Source organism: Melospiza melodia, chromosome 6 (genome assembly GCF_035770615.1).
Source record: "Melospiza melodia melodia isolate bMelMel2 chromosome 6, bMelMel2.pri, whole genome shotgun sequence".
Taxonomy (NCBI): domain Eukaryota; kingdom Metazoa; phylum Chordata; class Aves; order Passeriformes; family Passerellidae; genus Melospiza; species Melospiza melodia.
The window spans coordinates 45,661-56,425 of record NC_086199.1 but is presented as its reverse complement, the minus strand read 5'-3'; positions in this window follow the sequence as shown (position 1 = coordinate 56,425).

Here is a 10,765-nt window from a genome sequence, read left to right as displayed (position 1 = left end):
GAGCCGAGCCGCGCCGAACGTACAGAGCGGCTCCGAGTTCGGCCGAAGCGAGGCGAGCCGCGCCGCGCGCACTGAGCGGCTCCGAGTTCGGCCGAAGCGAGGCGAGGCGAGCCGCGCCGAGCGCACAGAGCGGCTCCGAGTTCGGCCGAAGCGAGGCGAGCCGCGCCGCGCGCACTGAGCGGCTCCGAGTTCGGCCGAAGCGAGGGGAGCCGAGCCGCGCCGATTGTACAGAGCGGCTCCGAGTTCGGCCGAAGCGAGGCGAGCCGCGCCGAGCGCACAGAGCGGCTCCGAGTTGGGCCGAAGTGAGCCGAGGCGCCCCGAGCGCAGAGAGCGGCTCCGAGTTCGGCCGAAGCGAGGCGAGCCGAGCCGCGCCGAACGTACAGAGCGGCTCCGAGTTCTGCCGAAGCGAGGCGAGCCGCGCCGCGCGCACTGAGCGGCTCCGAGTTCGGCCGAAGCGAGGCGAGGCGAGCCGCGCCGAACGTACAGAGCGGCTCCGAGTTCGGCCGAAGCGAGGCGAGCCGCGCCGCGCGCACTGAGCGGCTCCGAGTTCGGCCGAAGCGAGGCGAGGCGAGCCGCGCCGCGCGCACTGAGCGGCTCCGAGTTCGGCCGAAGCGAGGGGAGCCGAGCCGCGCCGATTGTACAGAGCGGCTCCGAGTTCGGCCGAAGCGAGGCGAGCCGCGCCGAGCGCACAGAGCGGCTCCGAGTTGGGCCGAAGTGAGCCGAGGCGCCCCGAGCGCAGAGAGCGGCTCCGAGTTCGGCCGAAGCGAGGCGAGCCGAGCCGCGCCGAACGTACAGAGCGGCTCCGAGTTCTGCCGAAGCGAGGCGAGCCGCGCCGCGCGCACTGAGCGGCTCCGAGTTCGGCCGAAGCGAGGCGAGGCGAGCCGCGCCGAACGTACAGAGCGGCTCCGAGTTCGGCCGAAGCGAGGCGAGCCGCGCCGCGCGCACTGAGCGGCTCCGAGTTCGGCCGAAGCGAGGCGAGGCGAGCCGCGCCGATTGTACAGAGCGGCTCCGAGTTCTGCCGAAGCGAGGCGAGCCGCGCCGCGCGCACTGAGCGGCTCCGAGTTCGGCCGAAGCGAGGGGAGCCGAGCCGCGCCGATTGTACAGAGCGGCTCCGAGTTGGGCCGAAGTGAGGCGAGCCGCGCCGAGCGCACTGATCGGCTCCGAGTTGGGCCGAAGCGAGCCGAGGCGCGCCGAGCGCACTGATCGGCTCCGAGTTGGGCCGAAGCGAGCCGAGGCGCGCCGAGCGCAGATAGCGGCTCCGAGTTCGGCCGAAGCGAGCCGAGGCGCGCCGATTGTACAGAGCGGCTCCGAGTTCGGCCGAAGCGAGCCGAGGCGCGCCGATTGTACAGAGCGGCTCCGAGTTCGGCCGAAGCGAGCCGAGGCGCGCCGAGCGCACAGAGCGGCTCCGAGTTCGGCCGAAGCGAGGCGAGCCGCGCCGAGCGCACAGAGCGGCTCCGAGTTCGGCCGAAGCGAGCCGAGGCGCGCCGAGCGCACAGAGCGGCTCCGAGTTCGGCCGAAGCGAGCCGAGGCGCGCCGAGCGCACTGATCGGCTCCGAGTTGGGCCGAAGCGAGCCGAGGCGCGCCGAGCGCAGAGAGCGGCTCCGAGTTCGGCCGAAGCGAGGCGAGCCGTGCCGAGCGCACAGAGCGGCTCCGAGTTGGGCCGAAGCGAGCCGAGCCGTGCCGAAGGGTAGAGTCCAGCCGAATGCAGATGACAGTGGCCGAGTTTAGCTGATTACAGCCGAATTTAGCCGAGCAGCTGTGAGCCTTGAGGTGAGCGTGCATCATTGCCGGCTTGGGATTGAGTGAAATGCACTAAGGAAACCAGCTCTGGGGAGGGAGGCAGGGAAATCCTCTCCTAACGTTTACCAATTCGTCCGTCAAACTCATCACGGCAGGACAGCGTGAAGACTGAAAGTGTAAGAAGATGTGGAGAGAAACAGAGAATCTGACAGGAGCATCGAATGCACAAGTGCACCAATTTTGCTTTTTGCTTGGATGTAAATTCAGAAGTTGTAAGGAATTTGGGAATGAGAAGGGACATTTTAGAAGAAGAAGAAGGAGAAGAAGTTGTTACAGTCATGGGAAAAGCTTTTGTTCTAGATAATAAAAGAAGTTAGTTTAAATAAAAAAAAAAAAAAAAAAAAAAAGTGGTTTCTTTTTTCTTCACTATTATATTCATTGGTGGTATATCGTGTGTTGTTTTATTTCTTGGTGTTATTAACTCTGTGTAAATTGTTTTTTGAGTGAAGCTAACTTTGGATGGGTTGTTTTGTATTTGAGGTAGGATCAATTTCAATAGGTTTCTTTCACAGACTTCTGATCGGTATTACTGGGATTTTGGTTTTGTTTACTGTATGCATAAACATAGAGATTTGGTAGGGCCAGTTGGGCTGCTGGAGTTTTGGGTGTGAATTTATTAGATGGCTTTTGTTAAACACAGAATAATTATATAAGGTAACAGCAAATTACCCAATTACCCAATTTATCCAGCTATGTAACCTTACCACAAAGTTTTATATCTTGCCAGTTTTCTGTTCTTCTGCTCCAAGTAGTTGTTGTAAAAAAGAAAGCACTGTTACTTTTCTGAAGAGTTTTCTTCTATAACAAGCCCTTTACTGCCCTTGAATGTGAGTCAGAGCTAAACAGCTGCAGCTGCTCTGAGGGCTTGGTGGGATTCGCCCCCTCCCTTTTCCTGGGTGCCATGGGAACGAGAGGCGGGGCACAATCAGGGGTATATTAACCCCAGCCGTGGCTGAGGGGCTTCATTCCCTCTCGGGGATGTGCTGGGGTAAGAGCTCTCCTCCCATTTCAGCGAAGAGGCTTTTTCAGCTCGTCTCAGCTTCTTTTCAGCAGGTGTTTCTGGGCATCTAAAGCACAGAGGCTTGGAAGATTCTGTGAAGAAACCAGCATAGAACACAGGGGATATTTAGGTTTGTGATTCTGGGTTTTGTGTTTAGGGGTGGTAAAGTGCCTTTGTAATTTTTGGTTTTGCTCTGTTTTTTTTTTTGTTGTTGGATTTTTTTTTTTGGTGGAAATTTTGGTTTCTTAGGTTTTCTTTTTGGGGTTTTTGGTTGGTTTTCGTTGCTTTCTTTGATTTTTTGGTGGTTTCTGTATTTTTTTTGGGGGGGGGGATTTAGGTGTTTTGGGTTTTTTTATTTTTGTTTTCTGGTTTAGTTTTTTTTTGTTGTTGTTGTTGTTATTTTTTTTTTTTTTGTTTTTTTTTTCATTTAATGGAGGAGTGAGACTCCCTGAAATTCCAAGCTGTGTGAAGCACAACAGATTCTCAGCAGATTCATCATGTCTTCAGAGGGATCTGCCCAGTGTCAAGGATGATGTTTGAGACTCAGGCTTCTGATGAGCTGAGGATTGTGACTGGGAGAGGGAGGGTGAGCAGGTATCCAGTTAGGAGTTCTTGGGAGGGGGTTTGCAGGCAGCAGGGTGAGAAAGGGTGTTTATTTGTTTATTTGAGGCCCCCCCCCCCCCCCCCCCAAGGCTGTTCAGAAGCCTAGCAGAGGCATTGCCATGTCTTACAGCACACAAGGTCATCCACTGCACTCACAGCAATGCCATTTAACTTTACCTTTCTCTTACCCAGGTACCACCCCTAATGAAGGCCACAGCCTTGGAATCAGGATGAAGCTGGAGCCTGAGGGAGCCAGGCACGCTCAGGAAAGGGCAAGTAGCTGCCTTGCAGGGATTTGGCCCACATAACTCTGGACTCACACTTTGGTTTTGGTTTTCTTTATTGTAGCTGACTGAGAGGCTCATAGGCGCTAACGAGGCCCTCCGAGGCAGACTCATTTCAGGTGCAGCGTGGATTCCCATCACCCATCATCCAAAAGATAAGTTTGGGGCCACGGCCTGGAGATGGTGGAGTAGCAGGTTGGGAATCCCTGGGACAGATTTAAAAATGAGCAGAGGAGAAAGCAATTTTCTCCAAGGGCCTATTAGGACAGCTAAAGGGCGAGGCTCTACTTTTGATGGCAGCTTTCAGGCGGGCAGTGCAGAACAGCTCTGGTCTGTCTGGTGTTGTCTCGTGTGCCCTGTTCCCTGGTGTGTCTTTGGGGTCCCTTTTCCCTTCTCCCCTCGAGGCCCTCACCACAAGCATGATGTGTCGTGTTTGGTGTCCCCCTGTTTGTCACGTTCTGTTTCACGGGTGTGTGCACACGTTTGTGCCGGAGCTGTTCTGCCCTGCCCATGGCCTGCTGCAGTAGGACAAACCATAGGGAGTGGGAATTTGTAATGTGGGGTGTACTTGGGCTCTGGATGCTATTCCTAGGTTGGCATAAGGTGTTTGCAGCTTGTGAGTTACCCTGGTGGTGTTTGACATATGTTGTAACTTCCTTTCAGGTGCAGATGCATTCCACGTGTGGCAGAGGGTCAGGGTTAGGAGGTGCCGGGCCTTCTTAGGAGCGTGGTGAGTAGCAGAGTGGTGGGGTTTTGGCTGATGCGGTGCCAAGGTCAGGCCCTGATGTTTGGTTCTCTTTAATCTAGCTTTCTGAGAGACCCCAGCCCGGTGCCAGCAGGACCTTCCCAGCTGACGAGGTGGCCTTTCTTTGCACCTGACAGGGACCAGTATCCCCAGATGTCTGAGAGATAAGTAGAGGGCTGTGACCCACAGAGGGGATGAAGGCATGGTGCTGGTTTGGGAATGACTGGGAGGGGTTTTTGAGTCCAATTTGGAGGTGGGGGGTGTTCATGAAGTGGCCCCTTAGGCCCCATAAAAGCCAAGTCTCACTTTTGATCCCAGTGCTGAGGTGTGCAGGGCAGAGCAGTCCCGGTGTGTCTCGTGTCCTTTGTCTGTTGTGCATTATGTGTTGTTTGTGTATCCCATGTCTTTTACCTTAGGGGGGCCTTTCAGAAACCCTGGCATCATTGTTAGCATCTGTGATCTCTGCATTCCGTGGCCTGGCACCCGGACCACAGAACTTTTGACTGGGGAGCTCAGACAGGCATCAGACTCTCTTCTGTCTTTGGAAGCATCCAGTCAGGTGTCTTGTCAGGTCTTGTTCTGAGCTGTACGGACAGCTATGCCCCGCCTGGATCCATTATGGTGGATTAGGACTTGTAAAAAATGTGAGGGCAGGCAGAGGATTCTGACCATAGGATTCCTAGGCATCGATCTTTGCTGTTCTTGGAATAAATCCTTCAGTTCGCATCTTCTTCCTCCAGGGTTCTCTGAGCCTCATCAGCTCACCATCGGTCTCAGCTCGGTCATCTCCTTTTGCATTCTCTCAGTCCTTGCAGCCATTTTCCTTGCCAAGAGATTTCTGTTCCTGTTGTGTCCCCGTTGCCTGTCCTGTGTTGTCTGTCCTGTGTCACGGGTGTCAGCACACATTTTTGCCGGGGCTGCTCTGCCCTGCCGCACAGCCTGGTGCAATAGGAGAAGTCTCGGAGACTTGGAATTTGTAATGTGGGGTGTAGTTGGACTCTAGGTGGGATTTGTAGATGGACACAGGATATCTGGAGCTCCTCAGTTATCCTGCAACAGTTTGATTCTTGTCCTAACTTTTTTTTCAGATTGAGATGGATTAAATCTGTGCCAGAGGGCCCCGTCCCGGGTGAGGGGATTGCCCCGAGCAGGTGAGGCCCCGTTTGTCTCTGCAGCAGAAGTGTGTATGGTGACTGTGTTACAGCTCTGTTCTTTATCTTTCTTTTAGGAAGTCAATCTGGATGCCAGCAGTCAAGGTGGGCAGGGGAGAGAAGTGGTTGTTATTGCTCAGCTCTCAAGCACAACCATTTTTCAGGAGATTCATCATGTCACAAGAGGGATTTGCCCAGTGTCAAGGATGATGTTTGAGATTGAGGCTTCAGGTGATTGAGGATTGTGACTGGGAGAGGGAGGATGATCAGGTATCCAGTTAGGAGTTCTTGGGAGGGGGTTTGCAGGCAGCAGGGTGAGAAAGGGTGTTTATTTGAGGCCCCCCCCCCACAAGGCTGTTCAGCAGCCTAGCAGAGGCATTCCCATGTCTTGCAGCACACAAGGTCCTCCACTGCACTCACAGGAATGCCATTTAACTTTGCCTTTCTCTTACCCAGGTGCCACCCCTAATGAAGGCCACAGCCTTGGAATCAGGATGAAGCTGGAGCCTGAGGGAGCCAGGCACGCTCAGGAAAGGGCAAGTAGCTGACTTGCAGGGATTTGGCCCACATAACTCTGGACTCACACAACTCTGGACTCACACTTTGGTTTTGGTTTTCTTTATTGCAGCTGACCGAGAGGCTCACAGGCCATCACAGAGCCTTCCGAGGCAGACTCATTTCAGGTGCAGCGTGGATTCCCATCACCCATCATCCAAAAGATAAGTTTGGGGCCACGGCCTGGAGATGGGAGTGTATCAGGTTGGGAGTTCTTGTGCCAGAATTAAAATTTGGCTGTGGGAAAAGCAATCTTCTCCAAGGGCCTCTTAGGACAGCTAAAGGGCGAGGCTCTACTTTTGATGGCAGCTTTCAGGCGGGCAGTGCAGAACAGCTCTGGTCTGTCTGGTGTTATCTCGTGTGCCGTGTTCCCTAGTGTGTCTTTGGGGTCTCTTTGTCCCTTCTCCCCTCGAGGCCCTCACCACAAGCATGATGTGTCGTGTTTCTTGTCCCCCTGTTTGTCACGTTCTGTGTCACGGGTGTGTGCTCACATTTGTGCCGGAGCTGTTCTGCCCTGCCCATGGCCTGCTGCAGTAGGACAAACCATAGGGAGTGGGAATTTGTGATGTGGGCTGTACTTGGGCTCTAGATTCTATTCCTAGGTTGGCGTAAGGTGTTTGCAGCTTGTGAGTTACCCTGGTGGTGTTTGACATATGTTGTAACTTTCTTTCAGGTGCAGATGCATTCCACGTGTTGCAGAGGGTCAGGGTTAGGAGGTGCCGGGCCTTCTTAGGAGCGCGGTGAGTAGCAGAGTGGTGGGGTTTTGGCCGATGCGGTGCCAAGGTCAGGCCCTGATGTTTGGTTCTCTTTAATCTAGCTGTCTGAGAGACACCAGCCCGGTGCCAGCAGGACCTTCCCAGGTGACGAGGTGGCCTTTCTTTGCACCTGACACAGACTGGCATCCCCAGATGTCTGAGAGATAAGTAGAGGGCTGTGACCCACAGAAGGGATGAAGGCATGGTGCTGGTTTGGGAATTAATGGGAGGGGTTTTTGAGTCCAATTTGGAGGTGGGGGGTGTTCATGAAGTGGCCCCTTAGGCCCCATAAAAGCCAAGTCTCACTTTTGATCCCAGTGCTGAGGTGTGCAGGGCAGAGCAGTCCCGGTGTGTCTCGTGTCCTTTGTCTGTTGTGCATTATGTGTTGTTTGTGTATCCCATGTCTTTTACCTTAGGGGAGCCTGTCAGAAACCTTGGCATCCTTGTTAGCATCTGTGATCACTGCATTCCCAGGCCTGGCACGCAGGCCACAGAACTTTTGACTGGGGAGCTCAGACAGGCATCAGACTCTCTTCTGTCTTTGGAAGCATCCAGTCAGGTGTCTTGTCAGGTCTTGTTCTGAGCTGTACGGACAGCTATGCCCCACCTGGATCCATTATGGTGGATTAGGACTTGTAATATTACGAGGTTAGGTAGAGGGTTTTGACTGTAGGATTCCTAGGCATCCATCTTTGATTTATTCCAATAACTGCATTCAGTTAGCATCTTCTTCCTCCAGGGTTCTCTGAGCCTCATCAGCTCACCATCGGTCTCAGCTCGGTCATCTCCCTTTGCGTTCTCTCAGTCCTTGCAGCCATTTTCCTTGCCAAGAGATTTCTGTTCCTGTTGTGTCCCCGTTGTCTGTCCTGTCTGTCCTGTGTCACGGGTGTCATCACACATTTGGGACGGGGCTGCTCTGCCCTGCCGCACAGCCTGGTGCGAAAGGAGAAGTCCTGGGGACTTGGAATTTGTAATTTGGGGTGTAGTTGGACTCTAGATGGGATTTGTAGATGGACACATCATATCTGGAGCTCTTCAGTTATCCTGCAACAGTGTGACTCTTGTCCTACCTTTTTTTTCAGATTAAGATGGATTAAATCTGTGCCAGAGGGCCCCATCCCGGGTGAGGGGATTGCCCCGAGCAGGTGAGGCCCATTTGTCTCTGCAGCAGAAGTGTGTATGGTGACTGTTACAGCACTGTTCTTTGTCTTTCTTTTTAGGAAATCAATCTGGATGCCAGCAGTCAAGGTGGGCAGCGGGGAGGAGTGGTTGTTATTGATCAGCTCTCAAGCACAACAATTTTTCAGGAGATTCATCGTGTCGCAAGAGAGATCTGCCCAGTGTCAAGGATGATGTTTGAGATTGAGGCTTCAGGTGAGTTGAGGATTGTGACTGGGAGAGGGAGGGTGAGTAGGTATCCAGTTAGGAGTTCTTGGGAGGGGGTTTGCAGGCAGCAGGGTGAGAAAGGGTGTTTGTTTGTTTGTTTATTTGAGGCCCCCCCCCACAAGGCTGTTCAGAAGCCTAGCAGAGGCATTGCCATGTCTTGCAGCACACAAGGTCCTCCACTGCACTCACAGGAATGCCATTTAACTTTGCCTTTCTCTTACCCAGGTGCCACTCCTAAGGAAGGCCACAGCCTTGGAATCAGGATGAAGCTGGAGCCTGAAGGAGCCAGGCACACTCAGGAAAGGGCAAGTAGCTGCCTGTGTGGGATTTGGCCCACATAACTCTGGACTCACACTTTGGTTTTGGTTTTCTTTATTGTAGCTGACCGAGAGGCTCACAGGCCATCACAGAGCCTTCCGAGGCAGACGCATTTCAGGTGCAGCGTGGATTCCCATCACCCATCATCCAAAAGATAAGTTTGGGGCCACGGCCTGGAGATGGGAGTGTATCAGGTTGGGAGTTCTTGTGCCAGATTTAAAAATTGGCAGTGGGAAAAGCAATCTTCTCCAAGGGCCTCTTAGGACAGGTAAAGGGAGAGGCTCTACTTTTGATGGCAGATGTCAGGCGGGCAGTGCAGAACAGCTCTGGTCTGTCTGGTGTTGTCTCGTGTGCTGTGTTACCTGGTGTGTCTTTGGGGTCCCTTTTGCCTTCTCCCCTCACCACAAGCATGATGTGTCGTGTTTCATGTCCCCCTGTTTGTCACGTTCTGTGTCACGGGTGTCTGCAGGTATTTGTGCCGGAGCTGTTCTGCCCTGCTGCATGGCGTGCTTCAGTAGGACAAACCCTGGGGAGTTGGAATTTGTAATGTGGGCTGTACTTGGGCTCTAGATGCTCTTCCTAGATTGACATAAGGTGTTTGCAGCTTGTGAGTTATCCTGGTGGTGTTTGACATATGTTCTAACTTTCTTTCAGGTGCAGCTGCATTCCATGTGTGGCAGAGGGTCAGGGTTAGGAGGTGCCGGGCCTTCTTAGGAGCGCGGTGAGTAGCAGAGTGGTGGGGTTTTGGGTGATGCGGTGCCAAGATCAGGCCCTGATGTTTGGTTCTCTTTAATCTAGCTGTCTGAGAGACACCAGCCTGGTGCCAGCAGGACCTTCCCAGCTGACGAGGTGGCCTTTCTTTGCACCTGACAGGGACCAGCATCCCCAGATGTCTGAGAGATAAGTAGAGGGCTGTGACCCACAGAGGGGATGAAGGCATGGTGCTGGTTTGGGAATGACCGGGAGGCGTTTTTGAGTCCAATTTTGGGGGAGGGGGGGTAGTGTGTTCATGAAGTGGCCCCTTAGGCCCCATAAAAGCAAAGTCTCACTTTTGATCCCAGTGCTGAGGTGTGCAGGGCAGAGCAGTCCCGGTGTGTCTCGTGTCACTTGTCTGTTGTGCATTATGTGTTGTTTGTGTATCCCATGTCTTTTACCTTAGGGGGGCCTGTCAGAAACCTTGGCATCCTTGTTAGCATCTGTGATCACTGCATTCCTTGGCCTGGCACCTGGGCCAGTGAACTTTTGACTGGGGAGCTCAGACAGGCATCAGACTCTCTTCTGTCTTTGGAAGCATCCAGTCAGGTGTCTTGTCAGGTCTTGTTCTGAGCTGTACGGACAGCTATGCCCCACCTGGATCCATTATGGTGGATTAGGACTTGTAAGAATGTGAGGGCAGGCAGAGGATTCCGACCATAGGATTCCTAGGCATCGATCTTTGCTCTTCTTGGAATAAATCCTTCAGTTCGCATCTTCTTCCTCCAGGGTTCTCTGAGCCTCATCAGCTGACCGTCAGTTTGAACACAGTCATCTCCTTTTGCGTTCTCTCAGTCCTTGCTGCCATTTTCCTTGCCAAGAGATTTCTGTTCCTGTTGTGTCCCCGTTGTCTGTCCTGTCCTGTCTGTCCTGTGTCACGGGTGTCAGCACACATTTTTGCCGGGGCTGCTCTGCCCTGCCGCACAGCCTGGTGCAATAGGAGAAGTCCTGGGGACTTGGAATTTGTAATGTGGGGTGTAGTTGGACTCTAGATGGGATTTGTAGATGGACACATCATATCTGGAGCTCTTCAGTTATCCTGCAACAGTGTGACTCTTGTCCTAACTTTTTTTCCAGAATCAGATGGATTAAATCTTTGCCAGGGGGCCCCATCCCGGGTGAGGGGATTGCCCCGAGCAGGTGAGGCCCCATTTGTCTCTGCAGCAGAAGTGTGTATGATGACTGTGTTACAGCTCTGTTCTTTGTCTTTCTTTTTAGGAAATAAATCTGGATTCCAGCAGCCAAGGTGGGCAGCGGAGAGAAGTGGTTGTTATTGCTCAGCTCTGAAGCACAACAATTTTTCAGCAGATTGATCGTGTCACAAGAGGGATCTGCCCAGTGTCAAGGATGATGTTTGAGATTGAGGCTTCAGGTGAGTTGAGGATTGTGACTGGGAGAGGGAGGGTGTTCAGGTA